Source organism: Bos indicus, chromosome 27, assembly GCF_029378745.1.
Source record: "Bos indicus isolate NIAB-ARS_2022 breed Sahiwal x Tharparkar chromosome 27, NIAB-ARS_B.indTharparkar_mat_pri_1.0, whole genome shotgun sequence".
In the NCBI taxonomy this organism is placed as follows: Eukaryota; Metazoa; Chordata; class Mammalia; order Artiodactyla; family Bovidae; genus Bos; species Bos indicus.
The window spans coordinates 9,521,104-9,545,088 of NC_091786.1; positions in this window are offsets into that span (position 1 = coordinate 9,521,104).

Genomic DNA, 23,985 nt, shown 5'->3' on the forward strand with positions numbered 1-23,985 from the left:
TAGGTCCCATTTATTTATTTTTTGTTTTTATTTACATTACTCTATGGGGTGAGCCAGAAAGAATCTTGCTGTGATTTATGTCAGAGTATTCTGCCTATGTTTTCCTCTAAGAGTTGTATAGTTTCTCATTTTACATTTAGGTCTTTAGTCTATTTTGAATTTATTTTTGTATGTGGTGTTAGGAAGTGTTCTAATTTTATTCTTTTACACATAGCTGTCTTTTCCCAGCACCACTTATTGAAGAGTTTGTCTTTTCTCTGTTGTATATTCTTGCCTCCTTTGCCAAATATAAATTGTTCATAGGTGTGTGGGTTTATCTCTGGGCTTTCTATCTTGTTCTACTGGTCTATATATCTGTTTTTGTGCCAGGACCATACTGTCTTTTAGCTGGCCAAGGTAAAAAAAATTAAATTAAAAAAGTAAAACAATACTGTCCATTGGTAAATACAAGACAGAGCCAGATAAAGAATTATTATATGAAAATTCAGGAGCAAAACTACTTCTAGAAATTATCTATCTCAGAGTCCAGAAGACAGTTTTAATATATTTGCCATTTTTAACGTTATGCTAGGTGGCATAGCCTCTACCATATGAGCCCTAAGATCCTCCTGAGGAAATCAAGGGGAGTTGAAATTTCAGCAGGATCCAATTAAAATTTAACAGAACATGAAGAAAAAATAATTTATTTAATTTAAAAGAAATAAATGATGTATGGCAGGGCTGCAAAAGAATTTAAATCCAATGTCAGAATACATTTCTACAGTAGAAGCGGTAAAAGGCAGACTTTATACTGTGGAAATCAAATTTCAAAGCTCAGTCCCTGTGCAGCCTGAGCAGACATGTGCAGTGCCCTCTGAGTATAGACACACTGACACATGTACACAGTCAGGCTTTAGAAAGAACGGGAAATTTTGTCTGGGGGCAGAGACAATGTGAGAAACCAAAGCCAGTACGTGTGAACCTGCCCCATGTGGGTTAGTGCTGAAGTGTGTGTGTGCTCTGGGACTCGTGCACCTGGCAGGGTGCATCCTGATTTAGGGAAAAGCTGGAAACACAACAGGAAGCACTGGAGTTAGATATGAACCCCCTGCAGCAGTCCCGGAGCCTAAAGGAGAGCCTGGTGTGCACCCCAGGGCTACACAAGGCTTTTCTTCCCAGAATGCTAGGTTAGATGATTTGCTCCCATCTTTCTGCTGATGTCAATTAGAATAGTTGAAAAATATTAGAAAACATTTTTTTGAAAGGACTTAAGAGCTAACCAGGAAGTGAAGAAGTGTGATATCAAGCTGCTGAGAAGGCTGATCCCCCGGGATGAGAGGATATTTGTGACCACTTATTCCCTCAGCCCATCTGTTGATTTCAGCAAACAGCTTGGAAGAAGTACTAGTGAGTCTGAGAAGAGTAGTGGGTTTTTCCTTTAGAAAAGAGAATAGGAAGTTTAAACATGGAGGGGCTGTTATATGCATGAGGGTTTGGAGACTAGACAGTGTAGTCAATTTGGAATAAATTAAATCTGATGTACATATGTGTTGAGTTGGGAGTTTCAAATGATCCAAGCTGTCTATTAGGTCCTGTTTATCTATTTGGTTAATTTTTTGGTGAATAAATGAAAAAAAGAAAAATGAATGAAAAAAAAAAAAAAAGATATACCTAAACCAGAAGAATGTCTTTTGAAAACCTGATAAATATGAAAGAACTCACTTGGCAGTATTTTTCAGCTCTTTATAAATTAATGGGCATTATGTTGAAATAGTTTTTGTATGCTTATTAAGCTTAGCATTATAAAACAGAGGACCTATGAAAAAACTAATAACTTTTATCTTTGGTTTACATTCTAAAATCTATTAATTTAATCCCTTAATGTTTTATCTATTGAAAAATACACAAATGTGTTGTTCAATATAACACGAATACATATTTTCCTAGGAAAATTGACATGTGACATGGTGTAAAGCACGTCTCTCTCTCTTTTTTTTTTTGCCTCCCCTACACACACACACACACACACACGGACACAAAATCAAGATTATAGACCTACTGAGCAGATGGCCTTTGGCTTGGAGAAAATTGGATCCTGGGATAACTTTCTGAATTTATCTTCGATTCAAATAGTCTTTAGTATGCACAAGTCATTAAAGCTCTAGTCTGGGCCTGAAGAGGTTTTCCTTCAATATTTTATAGGTAGGATTTTGATCTATGATTTATCAGTCAACTGACAGCACAAAGGGCAGAGAGGATTTTTTTTTCCATTAAGAATCAATTCTTCTGGTAGATAGATTTTTATTTCCATTCTCACTCTGCCTATTGAAAAAAAAAAATCTGCTTTGGGATATGTCTGTCAATTTGAGTGACCAGACACATAAGTGGTATAAAATGCAGGAATTTTTAAGCTGTGAGAAGGACTGCAGTGTTGCAAAATACATAAAAAGTGAATAAATAAAACCTACCAAGCATCTTTTATGATTTGTAGGTGCTTTAGAATGCAGAAAACATTAAAGAGGAGTGCACTTTATTTACGTAAAGGTCACCATTAGGTTTTATTTCTACATGCATCTTCTCCACTCATGTTTAGAATGAAAAACTTTGTGGACAAATGCGATTATATATTTCTGAGAGATCCGCAGTTCGTCTTTACAGTATTTTGGTTAGTGTCATTTATTTTCTTATAGCTTGTGATTTATTGCCCATCATGCCAGTCAGTATATTTTTCATTCCTCAGAAATGTGTGACTGAATTGCAAGTAAATTTTTCAGTCAGTTACACTGGCTTGAAAAGTAAATATTATGGAAAAGAAACTATCAAGTTTTATAAGGAGATATATCTCCCTATTATTTATTTCTGCATGCAAGGCTGACTGCAGAAAACTAGCAGGCACAGAGAGCTGGGTGGCAGCTGCTAGGCTTCAGGTGAATCTCTAGTGATTTGGAAATGGTTTTCTTAGAGGAATGCTCTCTTCTCTTACATGAGTTTAGGAGGTCTGTAGTCTTTCAAAATGCTTCCCTAAAAAGTTGCTAGGTGGTCATGAAGGTTCTATTATGATAATGAATTGGAATTGAAACAGAGCTGAACCACTTGTGTGAGGAGATACTATAAAGAGTAGACTTTTATCAGGTTCTTCCTGGTAGTTAAATACAGCATTTCAAGGTCTTCATTCATGTGATGCATGAGTATGCTGCTGCTAACGGAGGAGCCTGGTGGGTTGCAGTCCATGGGGTAGCGGAGGGTCAGACACGACTGAGTGACTTCACTTTCACTTTTCACTTTCATGCATATGGAGAAGGAAATGGCAACCCACTCCAGTGTTCTTGCCTGGAGAATCCCAGGGACGGGGGAGCCTGGTGGGCTGCCCTCTATGGAGTCGCACAGAGTCGGACACAACTGAAGCAACTTAGCAGCAGCAGCAGCAGCAGTAATGTATCACAAATTTAGTACTTATTTCTATTTATCAGAATGATTTATCATCTCTCCACGGAGATGCCTCTATATAGCTCATGTAAAGGAAATATTTTTGAAAATATGATTCACTATGGTTCAGGTTTTAGCCCCCTCCCCACCCACATCAAGATCTTCTTAAAACAGGTTTTTGTTTCTGTCCTTTACTATATTCTTCATATGATTGTTTCTTTTGGAACCTAAGATACTTGGAAGAATACATTTCATCATCCATCAAATTATTAGCATCATTAGTTTGCATATAACCCTGTATTTGTCGAATATCTTTAAACAAAACTCCAATCTAGCTTTCAGATTGCTTTCTCCAGAAGCAGAACATTTTGTATCACCACCCTTATTTTCCTCCCTGGGGTGTAACAGTAGAACAATGTATCATTTCCTCTCCCTATCAACTGCCACTTTGTGGCAAATGCCCATGCAGAGGTTTACACATGGTACAAGTGACGGTGCATGGTTGTATCCATATTAGAGTGAATAATATTAATACTTGATAAGCGTGAATGGATGTGTATCTGTTTCCCCCAGGAAATACCAGTTGTCTCCAAGCTGAAGAAACAATGCTGAAACAAACCCTAAGATAGAGGCAGAGCAAAAGCATTAGGCAGAGAAGATACTACTTAAAAATTTGGGATATATTTTGGTTTCTTGATGAATACTCGTCTCAGATAACCTTGGGAGTTTGGCTCAGCTGGTGATGGATAGAAAAATGGTGATGGATAGAAAAACAGCCAGGAAAATAGGAGTATAAACTGTGGATAAAATCTAAGATGAAATGATATTCAGCCTGTTGGATGTCACAAAAAGTGTCTTTGACTAGGCCTTTACTTTAGATATTTGTCATTTCTTACCGGTAAATAATTTTTAGTGTGAAATATGTCTGTTATGAATTAACAAAGCTTCCTTGTGCTAAGAAAACATACACAACTGGGTTATGAAGTGGCAGTAGTGTAAAGGAGGAGGGTCACTGTGGATTGTTGCTCAGTCGCTAAATTGTGTCAATTGTGGATTAAGGAGATTATATTTCTGAGATAGAAACTATAAGAAATTTACACTCCTTCCAAAAATGACATATGTCATCCATCTTTCAGTCATCTAATCATATAAATGTTCTCCATTGTCTTCAAAACAAAATCTACATATCATTGTAACCTGAACCTATCTATGTTCCCATTCCAATCTCCTGTTTTTCCAATGTAATTTACATTTCAGGCATTTAATTTGTGTACAACCACTTGCAAGCCACAGTAGGTGCACATCTTTTGGGTCTCATGTTTCACCCACTGCCCTTTTGACTTGCACTGCATTTCTTCTTGTTCCATTTCTTTCTGTGGTTGTTCAGTCACTTAGTTGTGTCCGACTTTTTGTGACCCCATGGACTGCAGTATGCCAGGCTTTCCTGTCCTTCACTATCTCCCGGAGCTTGCTCAAATGTATGTCCATTGAGTTGGTGATGCCATCCAACCATCTCATCCTCTGTTGTCCCCTTCTCTTCCTGCCATCAGTCTTTCCCAGCATCAGGGTCTTTTCTAATGAGTCAGTTCTTCCCATCAGGTGGCCAAAGTTTTGGAGCTTCAACTTCAGCATTTAAGATCCTAGTAAGATTGTTTAGCTGAAACTGCCCCCCAAAGCCTGTTTCTTAGAGTCTGACACTGGTGTTACTCTAAGTCCATCCTTCGGACTTTAAGATTCCTGAAGACAAAGGACGCTTTTCTTCACCCATATTTCTTTAGCAACAATCCCATTGTCTATGGCGTGTGTGTGTGCTCAGTTGCTTCAGTCATGTCTGACTCTTTGAGACCCCCATGGACTGTACCCTGCCAGGCTCCTCCATCTATGGGATTTTCCTGGAAAGAATACTGAAGTGGGTTGCCATACCCTCCTCCAGGAGATCTTTCTGACCCAGGGATCAAGTCTGTGTCTCCTGTGTCTCCTGCATGCAGGCAGATTCTTTACTGCTTGAGCCGTCAGGAAAGTCCCTGCTTAGGGCATACTGGAAGCTAATCCTTTGATGAAAGGAGAAAGGAAAGGAGAGAGGGAGGTCAAAAAAGAAGGGGATGGATAGGAAGGAAGGAATGAAAGTAATGGCAGACTGAGTAAGGAAAAATAGCCTTTCTTCCAAGAAGGAGCTTAACTTTAGTATGAGAAAAGAATACGAGTTCTAAGGGAAAAGCTCTGGTCTTTTCTTGATACAGTAAGTGTCTTCATTTCCAACACTTGTTGGTCATAGGAACTTAGGTAAGTACTGTTACCTTAATGAGACTTGGGTTCTCATTCTAGAAAGCTGAAATAACAATGTACGTTCATCCTCCTACTCCAGGGTGCAAGAGGCATCACATTTAATGATATTTGTATATGTGCTTCATATTTTCAAAGGACAGAACAGCTACAGAGTCTTATTATTTCAAAACATACCAAAGATTAAAAATAAGATCAGATAAAGATAAAATTTAACTTATATATAGTGTGTCTGTAAAAGTTTTAAAGAGCAATGAATGATTGTCTAATTAAAAGAAAGCTTAAATGGAAGTCAAATATTCTATAATTAAATATGCTTTTTTTGTGTTCATACACAAGTGCTCTGGGGAATTTCAGAATATTTTCCAGGAAGAGTGCTTTAGTACCTGGTTGCTTTTGCTTATACCTACCACATCCCTCCATTTCTGCTCTATTCAGCATTATTAGTTTATTGTTTGGGCTTCCAAACAATTATTTCAGAAATGTATTCATTAATTATATGATGAAAGGCTCGGCCAGTAGTTTTACCCATAGAGCATTAGCAAGCTTATTTTTCATGTGCACATGAAAATATCACAAATTTAGGCTAACTTGAGGCTTTATCTGCCTGGAATATTATCTTTGTTCAAACTCACCATCTTAAAGATGTCCTTTTTTTTTTTTGTTAGCTTTGGGACTACCTGGAAGCCTATAAATTCAAAATAAAAAGCTCATTTGTGAATTCCCTTAATACTTAAAGGAAAATTCTTTTATACCTTATTTAATTAACAGTGTTCTTAAAAGTGAACAATATATTTTATTATGCTGTCTTGTCATCTTTGCTGCAGTAACACACAACCAAAATATTTCCAAATGACCAAAATACCTCCAAAAGTTTATTTCTTGCTCTCACTGCATATGAGTCTTGAGTCAGTGGTAGCTCCCCATTTCTCTTTCATTTCATGATCTAGACTGGAGAAGCCACTTCCCAGATGTGGTGTGGTCTTATTTTGGAAGTGGAAACAAAGCCAAGAGATTTGGCAAAGCCACAAGATAAATTGGGCCCTGAAGCCAATACATAATGACTGTTAAAGATTCAGTTACCTTGAGGACCTGGGCTATTGCTCCTTTTGCTCCAGGAGTTGGTGATGGACAGGGAGGCCTGGCATGCTTCAGTCTACGGGGTCGCAAAGAGTTGGACATGACTAATGACTAAATTGAGCTGATATAGAATCCAGACAGATGTTACTGATGAACCTATCTGCAGGGCAGCAAAGAAGATGCAGGCTCAAATAACAGACTGGTGGACACAGGTGAGGAAGGAGAGGGCGGGACAAATTGAGAGGGTAGCTTTGTAACTACCATCTGCAAAACAGATGTGCTGTTCTTAGCTGCTCAGTCATGTCCGACTCTGCGACCCTATGGACTATAGCTTGCTAGGCTTCTCTGTCCATGGGGATTCTCCAGGCAAGAACACTGGAGTGGGTTGCCATGCCCTCCTCCAGGGGATCTTCCCAACTCAGGGATCGAACCCAGGTCTCCTGCTTTACAGGAGGATTCAATACTGTCTGAGCCTTCAGGGAAGCCCAAGAACACTGGAGTGGGTAGGCTGTCCCTTTTCCAAGAGATCTTTCCAACCCAGGAATCAAACCGGGATCTCCTGCATTGCAGGAGGATACTTTACCAGCTGAGCTCCCAGGGAAGCCCATGTATAATATATATAATAGATAGCCAGTGGGAATTTGCTGTATGGCACTCAGAGACCAACTCAGGTGTTCTATGACAATCGTGAGGGGTGCCATGGGGTGAGGGGTGGAAGAGAGGTTCAAGAGGGAGGGGACATATGTATACCTATGGTTGTTTCATGTTGATGTATGGCAGAAAACAACACAAAATTGTAAAGTAATTATCCTCCAATTAAAAATAAATAAAACTGGAAAATGCACTTAAATTGTCTTCTGGACTCTGAGACACATAGTTTCTAGAAACAGACGTTGTTTCTGACTATTCATATAATAATTCTTTATCTGGTTCTCTCTTATATTTACCAATAAATACTATTGTTTTATTTTTTCCTTTAAATTTTTACCTTGGCCAGCTAAGATTTCTCTTAAAGATTTATAATCTCTTAGTCTTGTCTATGAGCTTCCTTCATGGCTCAGATGGTAAAGAATCCATCTGCAATGCAGAAGACCCAGATTTGATCCCTGGGTTGGGAAGATCCCCTGGAGAAGGAAATGGCAACCCACTCCCAGTATTCTTGCCTGGAGAAATCCACAGGCAGAGGAGCCTTGTCTATACTGTATATTTGGGGGAATGGCTGAATTCCTTTATCAGTTTGGAAAATTCTTAATCGTGTGATGGGCACAGGTTTTATCAAGTTTCACCTACTTAGAGAACTATATCTGCTACTGTAACTCCAACCTAGATATGCAGTCTTTCCTTCATGGTCTAGTTTTCATATCTTTTAAATATATAAATAGTTCAATATTAATTTCAGTATGAACCATAACTATGGTAGCAGCCTCCACTCCAATCTTCCCTGTTTTACTTGGAATCAATTCTGTAATTCCAGGATGCTATAAAGTTCCCACAGTTCTTGCTATTTCTTTCTCTACCTCCACAATGCTCATTTCCCATCCAGCAGATTTTCAGTTTCAGCAACATCCAATGTCTGAGAGAATGCAGAAGAGAGGAGAGTTTGGGGCAGTGCTCTCTCCATACAACACAGAACAGCATGGGAGGGCTGTGGTTTCTGACTGATACCAACCATGGGTCTCTGAATTGAGGATTAGAAATTACAAAAATATGTACAAAGAGTCTTGGTCTCTTTTTGAAGCAGGAGGCAGATAGTTACACTGCCCAGGGTAAAGCAAATGGAGATTCTTTCTCTATTGACAGAAACTCCAAAACAAGAATAGAACAATTAATGGAAGAGGCTGGGCCCTGCTCAGACCACAAATTTCTCCTTCCCAGAGTCAGGAGATCTCTCTGACCACACATGTGCAGAAAGGCTACTTGGAGGTCAAAGGGGAATGATGCCAACTAATGCCAGGTTACCCACACACCATGGTAGTAGAATCCACCTTGGCTAAGAGATGCATGCACACACATGGAAGGATCCTGAGATATAGCACATATGAACTGTGAACCAGGCAAAACATAATGATTGGTCAAAGGAAAACCAAAAGAAATGTCCCATAAAAGTAATTCAAGCTGCCAGGAGGGTCAGCTCAGCGACTCTCTCTCTCCCTGAGTCCACCTATGTGTCGATCCACACGTATTATACTCATTTTCTCCTAATAAATACTTTACTCATTTCATTACTTTCCACCTTTGTGGATTTTTTTTTTCTGCAAAGCCAAAGGGCCAAGGTCCTTGTCACTGACCACCAGTCTAGTCACTAGGCTCTGGTGCTCTCACCGCCATGACCCAGCCCAGTTTCTGCTGGGAATCCAAGTCACCTGAGGTCATATCCAGGAAGTCTTTTTTGTAAGAAATAAAGCCTAGATAAGCCATTGACTGGAATCAAGATCCTAACACAAGCTGAAATTAAGATTACCAGGAGAAATATCAATAACCTCAGATATGCAGATGACACCACCTTTATGGAAGAAAGTGAAGGAGAACTAAAGAGCCTCTTGATGAAAGTGAAAGAGTAGAGTGAAAAAGCTGGCTTCAAAGTCAGCCTTCAAATAACTAAGATTATGGCATCTGATCCCATCACTTCATTGCAAATAGATGCGGAAACAATGGAAACAGTGTGAGATTTTATTTTCTTAGGCTCCAAAATCACTGCAGATGGTGACTGCAGCCATGAAATTAAAAGATGCTTAATCCTTGGAAGAAAAGCTATGGCCAACCTAGACAGCATATTAAAAAGCAGAGACATTACTTTGCCTACAAAGGTCCCTATAGTCAAAGCTATGTTTTTTCCAGTGGTCATGTATGGATGTGAGAGCTGGACCAACTGTAGTATTGTAGAAGGCTCTTGAGAGTCCCTTGGACTGCAAGGGGATCAAAACAGTCAATCCTAAATAGGAAATCAGTCCTGGATATTCATTGGAAGGACTGATGCTGAAACTCCAATACTCTGGCCACCTGATGTGAAGAATTGACTCATTGGAAAAGATCCCGATGCTGGGAAAGATTGAAGGCAGGAAGAGAAGGGGACGACAGAGGATGAGATGGTTGGATAGTATCACTGACTTGATGGACATGAGTTTGAACAAGCTCCAGAGTTGGTGATGGATAGGAAGCTTGGCGTGCTGCAGTTGCAAAGAGCGGGTCATGAAAAGCGGGACATGACTGAGCAACTGAACTGAACTGAACCAAAGCCACTGAAGAAATAGTGTGCATATTCTGAAGGAGGGCAGAATTTGCCACCTCAAAATAGATCCTATCATAAGGGTGATTGTGGTGGTGGTTTAGTCACTAAGTCATGCCCGACTCTTGCGGCCCCATGGACTGTAGCCCACCAGGCTCCTCTGTTCATGGGATTTTCCAGGCAAGAATACTGGAGTGGATTGCCATTTCCTTCTCCAGAGGATCTTCTTGACCCAGGAATTGAACCCAGGTCTCCTGCATTGCAGGTAGATTATTTACCTACTGAGCTATGAGGGAAGCCCAAGGGTGATTGTTGGCTGATTATTTTTAAGAAGCTTCAGACACAAGAAAAACTCTGAAACTTAAGTAGAAGTTACCCTTTAGAAAAAGATATTTGCATTTATATGGGAACTCTCCATTTGAAAAGATCCCTGTCTCTGTTACCAGGAAGAGAAGGATGACCAGATCTCTAGAAACTCTTATCAGAGGATAAGACAATGACCGGAATCTGCACAACAACCCTACCTTTGTTGACTGTGTCCTCCAGGCAGGCTCCCAAGCAGGCTCACCCATCCCCTAACACCTTCTTCTGTCTAACTGGACACAGCATTGAAGGTGGTGTCTTGGACCATTTTGAGGAATTATTATCCTGGTCTCTCCCATGTACACAGGAGGTGTACATGCTATTCAACTTCTGCTGTTTCTTTTTCTCCTGTTAATCTTTTATTACAAGGAAGGCAGTGCTGTCTCAGCCGAGACCTAGAAGAGTAGAGGGAAAATTCTTTTTCATCACCTACAGTGTAAATTAATTTCATCTGTATGATAGCTATAGCACATTCTAAAAAATCTGATATTATGTAGTTTTCCAGTTAAACTTTTTAATAGTTTATAAACTTTTTGTTGTGGTCTGTGTGCAGCTTGGAAGATAATTTCCAGACATGAAGCAGAATGAGAGGAGCATAAAGTTTATTAGAGTGGGTGACACTGCTAGAAAAACAGGCCAACTCAAGGGAGAGCCAGCCGCTTCCAAAGGCTAACAGAGAATTTTTATTGCCTCAAAACAGAGAAAGTTCCTGCTGGAAGAGTGGCATTAGGTGATTGGTTAGTATGCTATAGGGTGCGTGATAGGGTGGAAATTTTACCTAATTTGGGGTCAGGGAGCTGTTGTTCAGTTGCTAAGTCATGTTTGACTCTTTGTGACATTATAGAACATAGCCCACCAGGGTCCTCGGTCATGGGATCTCCAGGCAAGAATACTGTAGTGGGTTGTCATTTCCATCTCCAGGGGGGTCCTCCTGTCTCAAGATAATAAGATCAGTAAGAAGGTTCTTGTTAAGAAGGAGAAACATGTCCTCAAGCAAGATACAATTGTTGTTATATAATCCATTTGCCCTTTTTCTCCTCCTTGAGAGCCCTGGACCCCTTCCTCTTTGAGGGTCCCGGACTCCTTATCAACCTACCTAAGAATTAGCTCTCTCACACTTTTGTTGATGAGGCATTCTCTCAAATATATTGTCAGCATTTTCCTTTCTGTGGGGCTCATTCTTATTAGCACATAAGCCTGCTCCAATCACAGTCAGCAGAAAAGTCTTCCATCAACTTTCTCTCCTGTGATTTCAATTCTTCTTTCTAACCATGTCCCATAGAAAAGAAAGAAAGAAAGAAAGTGAAATGACTCAGTTATGTCCAACTCTTTGTGACCCCATGGACTGTAGCCCACCAGGCTCCTCCATCCTTGGAATTTTCCAGGCAGGAGTACTACTAGAGTGGGTTGCCATTTCCTTCTCCAGGGGCTGACCCAGGGATTGAACCCAGGTCCTCCCGCATTGCAGGCAGATGCTTTCCCGTCTGAGCCACCAGGGAAACCCAGGGCATTGCCCTTTCTGTCATAACAAACATCCCTTTCCCTCTTCTTCCCCTTCTACTCTGAGTGCCACTTCTAACTCAAGTCCTATAACTGCTTCAACCTAGGTTACAGAGTGAACAGAAAGACTTCTTCCTGAAGTAAATGGATATTTTGGTTCCTCGTTGACCTGACTTTTCCACAGTATGTGTTCTTGTCAAGTTCCTCCCTGCCTCTTCTGAGAGACTAACCACATCTGAATTAGTCTGCTTGGGCCATCATCATAAGACATCACAGGTTTTGGTGCCTTAAACAATAGACATTTTTTTTTTTCTCTCAGTTCTGGAAGCAGGAAGGTGGGGATAGAGGTGCCAGGAGCTTTGTTTCTGACTGGGTCTCTCTGGCTAACACATGCCAGCTTTCCAGCTGAATCCTAGCACAGCCTTTCCCTGGGGCCTGTGCAGAGAGCACTCTGGTGCCTTCTCTTCTTCTTTTCCAATAATAAATACATTTATTTAAATGATTTTTTATTGGAATATAGTTGCTTTACAATGTTGAGTTAGTTTCTACCATACAGCAAAGTGAATCAGTTATACATATATGCATATACCCCCTTTTAAAAAAATTTCCTTCCCATTTAGGCCACTATAGGTCATTGAGTCCCTGGAGCAGGGCATGGCAACCCACTCCAGTATTCTTGCCTGGAGAATTTCTTGGACAGAAGAGCCTGGCAGGCTACAGTTCACAGGGTCACAAAGAGTCAGACACAACTGAAGCGACTTTTCATGCACACAGGTCATTGAGTAGAGTTCCCTGTGCTGTACAGCAGGTTCTCATCAGTTATCTATTTTATGCATAATATCAATAGTGTATATGTGTGCTTTGTCTTCTTATAAGATTATGAGCCCCATATGATTAGAATTTTGCCCTTAGGACTTCATCTAACCTTAATGACTTTCACGCCCTGCTTCCAAACATGTGATGGAGCAGGTAGGGGCTTCAACACATGAATTCAGTTCATAGCAATGTCTCTTAGCTCACCTGAGCTCATATTTCATAGGCTCTTCTAACCATGCTGACACTTCAGTGTATTTATTATTATTGTTCTTTATATCTTTTTTTCTCAGACCCCTTTATTTTCACTCTCTGAATAGCCTTTCCTTCTTACAACTTAAATTGCAACTTATATTTCACACGGCTTTGCATCTTTAGCCCAGCTCTCTCCCCAGAGTGTCAGATTCACTCAGTTCTATATTAGACTCACTAACTCTATGTCCCACATTTATCTCACATCAAATAATCTGAACTATTGATATGTCATGTCTCGTGTACAGGAACCAAGTTATCAGCAAGTTATCCAAGCCAGGATTCTAGGTTTGGTCTTTTAATCCTCAACAAAATCATACACTTAAAAAAATTCAATAATCTCCTTTGTCTTTTTTTATACTCAGGCGTGTGTGTGCGCTCAGTATGTCTGACTCTTTGCAACCCCATAGCCAGCCAGACTCCTCTGCCCATGGAATTTCCCAGGCAAGAATACTGGAGTGGGTTGCCATGCCCTCCTCTGTGGCATCTTCCCGACCCAGGGATCGAACCCTCGTCTCTTGTGTCCACTGGCAGGTGGATTCTTTACCACTGCACTGTGGTCTTGACTTTTATAGTATGTGTCAAATGTCTCTGGATACTGAACTCTCTTCTATTTGTGTTTTTTCAAATGTACTTACTCCACCAAGAATACTCTGGCTTCATCACCTGGGTAATCCCACTCCTCTTCACGTCTAACCTATGGCACAACCTTCTCTGGGAAGAAGGTGCTGAATCTCTAGACTGATCCTAGTCACATTAACCCATGTCATCACTCGTTCTTCCTAGTGGTGTCTATTGTAGCCACTCTTCAAAAACACAATGCATTCCCACCCAAAATTTGGTTTAATAAGATTGATAATCACACATACATAATGGACTATAAAAAACGGTATCACTTATAAAATGAAACTTTCTGGAGAATGCAGCCCAACTTTTCTGACAAAGTCCTAAAATTGCTTGAAAAAGCAAGGAAAAGACTTGAACTGTGGTCGGGGGTGGGGCAGGGATGAAGGCTGTCACAGAGGAAACTCTCAGTGCTCTGAAGCTCTCACTGCCACCGAGTGAGCAGCCATCTGGGTTTCTCATCAGCTTGACCAGATGTGAGGCAGAAAAGGGAGAGGAATGATGCTGAAAAGCTGTCAGCAGTCAAACATCAGAAAACAAACTCGAACTCTTTAGTGTGTGGTGCTGGGAGTTCAGCTGAGGAGGGAAAGTGGGAGCTGGGCTGTCAGACACCAGAGTTTCCTGTTAAAGCAACACGCCAGCGATGCATGAGTTAAAGCTTTCGTCCCTGACTGCAGCAGGAGCACCAGGAGGCTAACAGGGAGCCAGGTTCCCCTGCAAGGGCTCACACCAGAGGGTCAGGCAGAAGTGCGGGTCATTTCACTGCTGAGCAGGCCCTGAACCAAAGGTCCTGCAGCTGATCAACCCTGAGGTGGAGGAGGGTATGAAAAGGTAGGGCTGGGAGTGGAGAAGCGGGGAGCACAGGGTCAGAGTGGGGGACAGTTATAGACACTCCTCCCCATAGATAGGAGTCTGCAGTCTAAAGATGAAGACCTCTGCCCCAGATCTCAGACAAAGAGACCAGGCATGAAGGCATCAAGGCTAGGAATGCAAACACATGTGAGAGCATCCCCTGTTGGGAGGGTCTGGACCCTTCAGAGATGGCAGCACGCTGGCTGTACCGGGCTTCTGGGGTGGGAAGGACCCTTGACTCCATGAGGCCTGTCAGCTAAAGCTTTGGTCAAAGTCAATGATCAGGTTGGAGAAATTACACATAGAGACTGACCCAGGAGCCAGACTCATCACAGGGTCTTTGACATATAGAATTATGGTCACATGCACAGTCAAGGGAAACAGACACACCTGATCAGGTGAGTGCTTTCACTGGGCATATGTTAATGCATATTCAGTTCAGTTCAGTCACTCAGTCGTGTCTGACTCTTTGCGACCCCATGAATCACAGCACACCAGGCCTCCCTGTCCATCAGCAACTCCTGGAGTTTACTCAAACTTATGTCCATCAAGTCGGTGATGCCATCCAGCCATCTCATCCTCTGTTGTCCCCTTCTCCTCCTACCCCCAACCCCTCCCAGCATCAGGGTCTTTTCCAATGAGTCAACTCTTCGCATGAGGTGGCCAAAGTATTGGAGTTTCAGCTTTAGCATCAGTCTTTCCAATGAACACCTAGGACTGATCTCCTTTAGATGGACTGGTTGGATCTCCTTGCAGTCCAAGGGACTCTCAAGTGTCTTCTCCAACACCACAGTTCAAAAGCATCAATTCTTCGGCACTCAGCTTTCTTCACAGTCCAACTCTCACATCCATATGTGACCACTGGAATTACTTACCTTAGTTTTGAAATATTCTGACATTTGTTTTAGCTTAGTCTCCCCCTTCTTACATTATAGGTCAATATATTTTCCATTGGAAAATGTAGCCACTTTTTAAATAATCTATACTTATAAATGTATTTTGAAAGCAGGTGGAAAATTTTTTACACACTGGCAAAAAACAGTTTGAGCACAACCATTATTAATGTGGAATAGCCAGCAAAAGTGCTTTCCTTCAAGAAAGGAGTACAGAAGAGCTCTTAAAAGATAAGCTTTGAAGTTACATAGACTTGGGAAAATTCTATAAGCCTCAATTTTACCATCTGCAAATACATTTTCTAAGATTATTATGAAGATAGAATAAAGCAAAACATAATGAATGACATACTCTTTGGCATATATATGGCCCAATTAATGATTAACAGATGAGTCAGTTAGCATGTCTACTATCCCTTATGGTTCTGCAGCGATTGAACACTATGTTTACAGATATAGACTTGAGAAGATGAGTGATGGGTAAGGAGGGGAGGTGAGACTCCTTGAGGCTCAAATTTTCTGTTAAAAAAAAAAAATGGAGAAGTCCCTTTTTGTCTTCAGTGCTTTTTGGGGACTTATTTATTGCCTTCAAACTGTCTAAGAAGCTCAAAATTATTACAAGAAGCCTGATGAATTTTGGGGAGTTGCAAGAAGAAATCTTTCTATGCATTGCTCAGAAGAGGCTCAGATTTAGAATATATTGAATTTTTCATAAAATATAGTTCTCCCAAATCATTAGTATTCTTGGCATTATTTCTGCACCTATCATCTAATCTGTCCTGCTCGCACTGTTTCCCCGTGAGATGTGGACACGAGTTTTGAAGACCTATTAACCAGGTCATAAAGCAATATGGATGATCTTCTTCAATTTTTATACTTATGCTAATATGGACTTATTATAATAGTGAGCATGGTATTTAAATTCAATTAAATTCATGTCAGGTGTTTGATTAATTATTACTTATTATTAGGAACTAGCGATTTAAAGATTAATAAGATATATCCTCTGTCCTTGAAAAACTGACAATTATCTCAGAGTATAGGTACTTGTTTAACTTATATAATCAATGGAAGAAGGACTAGAACAAATACAACAGCAGTACATCTTGAAAACAAAGAAAAGTGTGCTATTCAGTAACTTCAAGTATTAAGGAATACTCTACTTAATGAGGTCACAATTGACTTCAGTCTTTAAGAAGAGATAAATCTGCCCAGGAAGAGAAAATGAGAGAATGCCGTGTAGAGCAGAATCAAGAGTATGAGAAAAGACCCACAGAGTTCTCAAAACCACAAATGAAATTAGGCCACTGGTATAACTGTCCTCAGCAAAACGTCCTTCCAAGTTTCAAAAATACCTTAAAGGTATAGAACTTCAAGAAAAGCCATTTGACAAAAGTAGATAGGAATTACATTGAATGAAAACTGGCTTCAATCATAAACACCACAGTACCTAATAAAGTCATAATTACGATAATGAAGTTGCTTACCATGTGCTGAGATTATACACTCTGTTGATGGTGTATTTGCCTGGGAACTGTTATTCCTGGATCTAAGAGCATGCTGGAGTTTCTCCTTAGCTGTTCACAAGGAAATATAATGAAAATCTATTTATTCATGAAAACCATTGTTTGTTTCCTATCTGTAAAATAAATAAATAAATAAAAAGCTGTAGAGGAAATATTAATAAAAATTTAAAAACTTTTCTGATAACTTATTTGCATCCTGCCAGGCACTGAGTATAAGAATATACCTTGAAAAAAATCTCCTACAATAAGGTTTACACATATTTTTGTATTACATTAATATACATGCTGTTAGGAGAAGCCATCCATGAAATCACAAAGAATTGTGTATTTTCTATATAAAAGTGCTCCACGGCTGTTCTCTGAAGAAATGAATGCTCACACGTCTAAAATACAGCATGTGTCATGACAGGGAAGTGAGAAATTTCAGTGAAATGCTTAACTGTGTTTAAGTCTTCCTTTTTTTCTTACCTATTCCATCGCAACTACTCCTGAAAGTACTATTTTAATTTGAGTTGATTCTGTCACAAACAGACTCATATTGTTTGCATCTTACGGCCGCTGGCACACGGGTTCTCTTGGATTGGGTAGTCAGAACTTCGTAAGTGGGCTGCGATTGTATCACGGGTCAAAACAGCCATGCTGGGCAGCGATGGGGGACAGGAGGCCACGCCAACCTGGAGCCACTCTGCAGCTGACAACTGATTGAGCACAGTGAGCTGTTTCAACTGAGATGGATTGTTTGTGTTCTTTAACTTCAAGAGACAGTTATTTTGAAAGATGCAGTTCTTTTGTGGGGCTAAAAAGAACACTTTGTCTTAATTATACTTGACATTTCAAAGCTCATACCAAGAGCCTTCTCTGGGGACAGAAACAAACCACTTGTCTCTTCTAGAATAGGAGAGTGAAATGAATAAACAACCCTTGTTCTTCTCATTCGATAGTGCAATTTCTCTGACGTTTGTTTGTTGTTTCGTATATTTTTTTCTTTTGAAGAGCACTGGATGAACCATAGCTTAATATTCTCTAGGAGAATCAAAGTATCGATGGGAGGGCTATTTTGGAAAATTAAAAATAAAATTGCTAGTGTACAAAGCAACACATGTGTGCCATGCTTGTTCTATGTGTTCATTCAGAGCAGTTAATTTTCTCTGAAGCAGTAAAATTAAATGGGTACTAACATACCAAGAATCTGACATTTTAAAAATTGTGTTTCTTTAAATTACTGCAAATTTAATACTATAATTTTCTTCAATTTTAATTTGAGTTCACTGCATTTGTCATTTCCTCTGAAAATATATTTCTGTGGTTTCTATTCATCTTGAAATGTTTCATCGTTATCTCTTACATGATCTATATAAATGTTTATTATATAAAAGTATTCAAATTACTTTTTCCATGAAGGTGAATATGGAATAATGTAGTCTAGCAAAATTGAAGTAATTTAATTTATAATTAAAATTAATTTTATAAAAATATGATGCATTTTCTGAGAGAATAAAATTAATTTAGTCTTATTCATACTTCTAGAAAATTGGAGGTTGAAGTAATCAATGGCATGAAATAGCAAAAATGAATAATATGTGTAATTTTTCCAAATTAGACTTTCAGTGACCCCATGAACTGCAGCCTACCAGGCTCCTCCGTCCATAGGATTTTCCAGGCAAGAGTACTGGAGTGGGGTGCCATTGCCTTCTCTGTGGGATAAATACAGCATCCATTAAATACAAGACTAAATTTTAGTATGTAAGTGTGGAATTATATAAAATTCTTTGAAATATATGGATGCAAGTAGATTTTCCCTTCAGGTATAATTGTAAAATATCTGGGATATTAAAAAAATTCCATATTTTACCAATAACAATATACAGACATCAACTACTTTTGTATGAGTCTAGAATATACACAAGAAGTTTCAAGAAGGGAAGTTCAAGTGGATACTTAGAATGAGAAAGAGGTGTCTAAGCATATTATTCACAAGAATTGAGATAATTCCTTCACATAATATTGAAAAAAACTGAAGAGCACATCATGATGTTGTTATTTTGTACATTACTTTGTTTTAAAATTTATTTTATATGTCCTCTCTATAGTTTCGTACATTTCAAATGTTTCTCCATGGCATCACACATCCTTTTGTAGAAATTATGCCTGTTTCTATTTTTCTGGGTTTAATTCACAAATTATGTTAGCATAATAGATATTATTATAATATTATATATTATCATATGTTAGCATATTTATTAATAAGCTATCCTAAAGGCAAGGACATTATTTCAAGGAGAAATTCACAAACATGGTGAGATAACAAAATCTAACTGGTTAATTTAGTTATTTAATTACTAATATTAATTTAATCAATCATGGCTTATTGTGATATCTTTGTACTTGACAGTTTGCTTGTGCTAGACAGGCAAAAAGACAACGGTCCTTGACCTTGATGAACAATCACATGTTTTATGATGATATCTACATTTTTATGTAATAGGCTTCTTAATAGTTTTAGAATAAACAACAAATATAATCTCCATTATATTGCCTTAAATATTTATATTTAAAATACAAGAATACTTTTCTCTTTGAAATACACCCACTGGAATCTAAATATCAAAAAAATTTGATAACTTGCATTTATCTATGAAGAAAAAAATACATAAATAAACCCATCTTTGACAGTCAAATTTTTGATTGTGTCAACTTTTCTTAATTCACATACCCTAATTATGTTTTAAATTTTAAACTGGAAAGCTTTCTGTTAATCATCATGTAATAATTATCTGTAAAATCACATATGCATATTGAACTCTATTTTTAATTCTTTAGGCCATAAACCTATATGTTTTAAAAGATTTCTTCAAGATTGAGTTAAGACTTCAATTACTTTAGTACAGACCTAATCTAAAGAATAAAAATGTACTTCAAATTTCTAAAAAGGCATGAAAGTTACACTGAAAATGTCTCTTAATAATATATCTGTCTACATGTAACTTTTTATTAAATGTTTCACGTATGTATGAATACTGATGGTAGAATTTGAGTTTGACATCAATCTTTTTTCATGAATTTACATATGATTAAAGGCAAAAATACATAATAACATCATGTAATTGTCTATTTTGAGCATGTTCATATATCGTGAAGATTTTTTTGGACACATAGAAGTGCAATAAATTCATTATTGCTCCTATGTTTCCTCTATTCCTCTAATGTCTAATGTCTAATTCCTCTAACGTCATGTTTTTGCCCACTTTTGGCACTTAAATCTATCTCCACCAACCTTTCTGTGTATTAATGTAATGTTTAATTTTACTGTTTATATTTCCTTAAAGGGTTTATTGACATTAGTATTTATGTTAAGTTTTCCATTTCTAGAAGAAAGAATATGCTCAGAGTAGATTTTGTAGCAGTCATATGCTCGGCAGGGTTATCTTTGGGTAAATAGCAGCTGCTATTGAAAAGCATCCTAAATAATTATTAGCAGAAGTACAAAATCACTGCAGATGGTGACTACAACCATGAAATTAAAAGACGCTTACTCCTTGGAAGGAAAGTTATGACCAAAATAAACAGCATATTAAAAAGCAACGACATTATTTTGCCAACAAAGGTCTGTCTAATCAAGGCTATGGTTTTTCCAGTGGTCATGTATGGATGTGAGAGTTGGACTGTGAAGAAAGCTGAGCGCCGAAATATTGATGCTTTTGAACTGTGGTGTTGGAGAAGACTCTTGAGAGTCCCTTGGACTGCAAGGAGGTCCAATCAGTCCATCCTAAAGGAGACCAGTCCTGAGTGTTCATTGGAAGGACTGATGCTGAAGCTGAAACTCTAATACTTTGACCACCTGATGCGAAGAGCTGACTCATTTGAAAAGACCCTGATGCTGGGTGGGATTGGGTGCAGGAGGAGAAGGGGACGACAGAGGATGAGATGGCTGGATGGCATCACCGACTCGATGGATGTGTGTTTGGGTAGACCCAGGGAGTTGATGATGGACAGAGAGGCCTGGCATGCTTTAGTCCATGGGGTCACAAAGAGTCGGACACGACTGAGCGACTGAACTGAAACTGAATGAAAACAACATTTGGTATGTTCTTTGGAATGTTTTGATACATTCATAAAAGTACACTTTTAGTATAAAATCTGCATTCCATATTATCTACATATTTCTTGAAATGTAAACCAATTATTCCCAGAATCTTTAAAGGAGAATACTTGAAATGATTACATGCAATTGTATTTAACATAATCATTTAGATCTTTGAACTCCAGAGTAAGAAATTGCTGATATCACAGCAACTGCAAGTCATTCAGTGAAGTGAACTGGGTTTCTGCAGCAAAATAGAAAGGAGAGGTGAGATTTTGTGTCTCCTTCTATTAAAATCATTGGTCTTTTTTCAGTCCTCAATATTAGAATCCTGCAGGTCTTCAATATACGAATATGAATAAATGTGATTTGCTTATTTTCTTGTTTTTTTAACTCTGTTAAAAGTCAACAATATTACCACTGAAAATTATGTTAATCCATTCATGCATTATGGAAGTCATAAACCCGTTTCAATACAATGAGATGGATGAATTCTATAAGAATGAGAAAGGAGAGACAATAGGACAACAACTAAAAATATTATCATTGTTTTGTCTGCCAATTCCCACTGAGATGACTTAGGTTGAAGTTGAAGCCAGAGTTATGTGAATGGCTGAATTGAAATATTTTACTTTTCAAAGTAAATAGAATTTTAGTCTCTACCTATGTTACAAATCTTAAGACAATATGAAGGTATCTGAAAGAGCAATCTGGAAAGTCAGTTTCTTTAGATTACCAACAAGTTGCATTGCTGAACTTGAGGAATACTGTATTTTCACAGCTAATAGATGGACAGGACATTCATAAACAAGTTTTTGGTGACCATATGGCTCTTTAATTCTTTATTTCTCTAGTGTTATTTTTGTAGTGTTATTTTATAGTTTTAGAACTCAAACTATTTCAGAGTCAATATGTGCATGTGTGTGTGTTCATGTGGGTATTTTCCCTGATTCTGTTCCCTGCTAGTATTTTGTGCATTTTAATGTCCTTAGCCAAGTCCCAAATTGCAACTGTACAGTGAAAAGAAAAAAGTTAGGACCATGGAATCAGAGCTCTGTTCAAAGAGTTGAAAGACTGTAGGTAATTTATTTAAGCACTCAGTTCAGTTCAGTTCAGTAGCTCAGTCGTGTCCGACTCTTTGCGACCCCAAGAATCCCAGCACACCAAGCCTCCCTGTCCATCACCAACTCCCAGAGTTCACTCAGACTCATATCCACTGAGTCAGTGATGCCTCCATCCATCTCATCCTCTGTCGTCCCCTTCTCCTCCTGCCCCCAATCCCTCCCAGCATCAGAGTCTTTTCCAATGAGTCAACTCTTCGCATGAGGTGGCCAAAGTACTGGAGTTTCAGCTTTTGCATCATTGCTTCCAAAGAAATCCCAGGGCTGATCTCCTTCAGAATGGACTGGTTGGATCTCCTTGCAGTCCAAGGGACTGTCAAGAGTCTTCTCCAACACCACAGTTCAAAAGCATCAATATTTCAGCACTCAGCTTTCTTCACAGTCCAACTCTCACATCCATACATGACCACAGGAAAAATCTAGCCTTAACTAGCTAGACATTTGTTGGCAAAGTAATGTCTCTGCTTTTAAATATGCTATCTAGGTTGGTCATAACTTTCCTTCCAAGGAGTAAGTGTCTTTTAATTTCATGGCTTCAGTCACCATCTGCAGTGATTTTGGAACCCCCAAAATAAAGTCTGATGCTGTTTCCACTGTTTCCCCATCTATTTCCCATGAAGTAATGGGACCGGATGCCATGATCTTCATTTTCTGAATGTTGAGCTTTAAGCCAACTTTTTCACTCTCCTCTTTCACTTTCATCAAGAGGCTTTTTAGTTCCTCTTCACTTTCTGCCATAAGGGTGGTGTCATCTGCATATCTGAGGTTATTGATATTTCTCCTGGCAATCTTGATTCCAGCTTGTGTTTCTTCCAGTCCAGCATTTCTTATGATGTACTCTGCATAGAAGTTAAATACACAGGGTGACAATATATAGCCTTGACGTACTCCTTTTCCTATTTGGAACCAGTCTGTTGTTCCATGTCCATTTCTAACTGTTGCTTCCTGACCTGCAAATAGGTTTCTCAAGAGGCCGGTCAGGTGGTCTGGTATTCCCACCTCTTGAAGAATTTTCCACAGTTTATTGTGATCCACACAGTCAAAGGCTTTTATATAGTCAATAAAGCAGCAATAGATGTTTTTCTGGAACTCTCTTGCTTTTTCCATGATCCAGCAGATCTTGGCAATTTGATCTCTGGTTCCTCTGCCTTTTCTAAAACCAGCTTGAACATCTGGAAGTTCATGGTTCACGTATTGCTGAATCCTTGCTTAGAGAATTTTGAGCATTACTTTACTAGCGTGTGAGATGAGTGCAATCATGCAGTAGTTTGAGCATTCTTTGGCATTGCCTTTCTTTGGGATTGGAATGAAAACTGACCTTTTCCAGTCCTGTGGCCACTGCTGAGTTTTCCAAATTTGCTGGCATCTTGAGTGCAGCACTTTCACAGCATCATCTTTCAGGGTTTGAAATAGCTCAACTGGAATTCCATTACCTCCACTAGCTTTGTTCATAGTGATGCTTTCTAAGGCCCACTTGACTTCACATTCCAGGATGTCTGGCTCTAGGTCAGTGATCACACCATCGTGATTATCTGGGTCGTGAAGATCTTTTTTTGTACAGTTCTTCTGTGCATTCCTGCCACCTCTTCTTAATATCTACTGCTTGTGTTAGGTCCATCCCATTTCTGTCCTTTATCGAGCCCATCTTTGCATGAAATGTTCCCATAGTATCTCTAATTTTCTTGAAGAGATCTCTCATTTTTCCCATTCTATTGTTTTCCTCTATTTCTTTGCATTGGTTGCTGAGGAAGGCCTTCTTATCTCTCCTTGCTATTCTTTGGAACTCTGCATTCAGATGCTTATATCTTTCCTTTTCTCCTTTGCTTTTCACTTCTCTTCTTTTCACAGCTATTTGTAAGGCTTCCTCAGACAGCCATTTTGCTTTTTTGCATTTCTTTTCCATGGGGATGGTCTTGATCCCTGTCTCCTGTACAATGTCATGAATTCAGTCCATAGTTCATCAGGC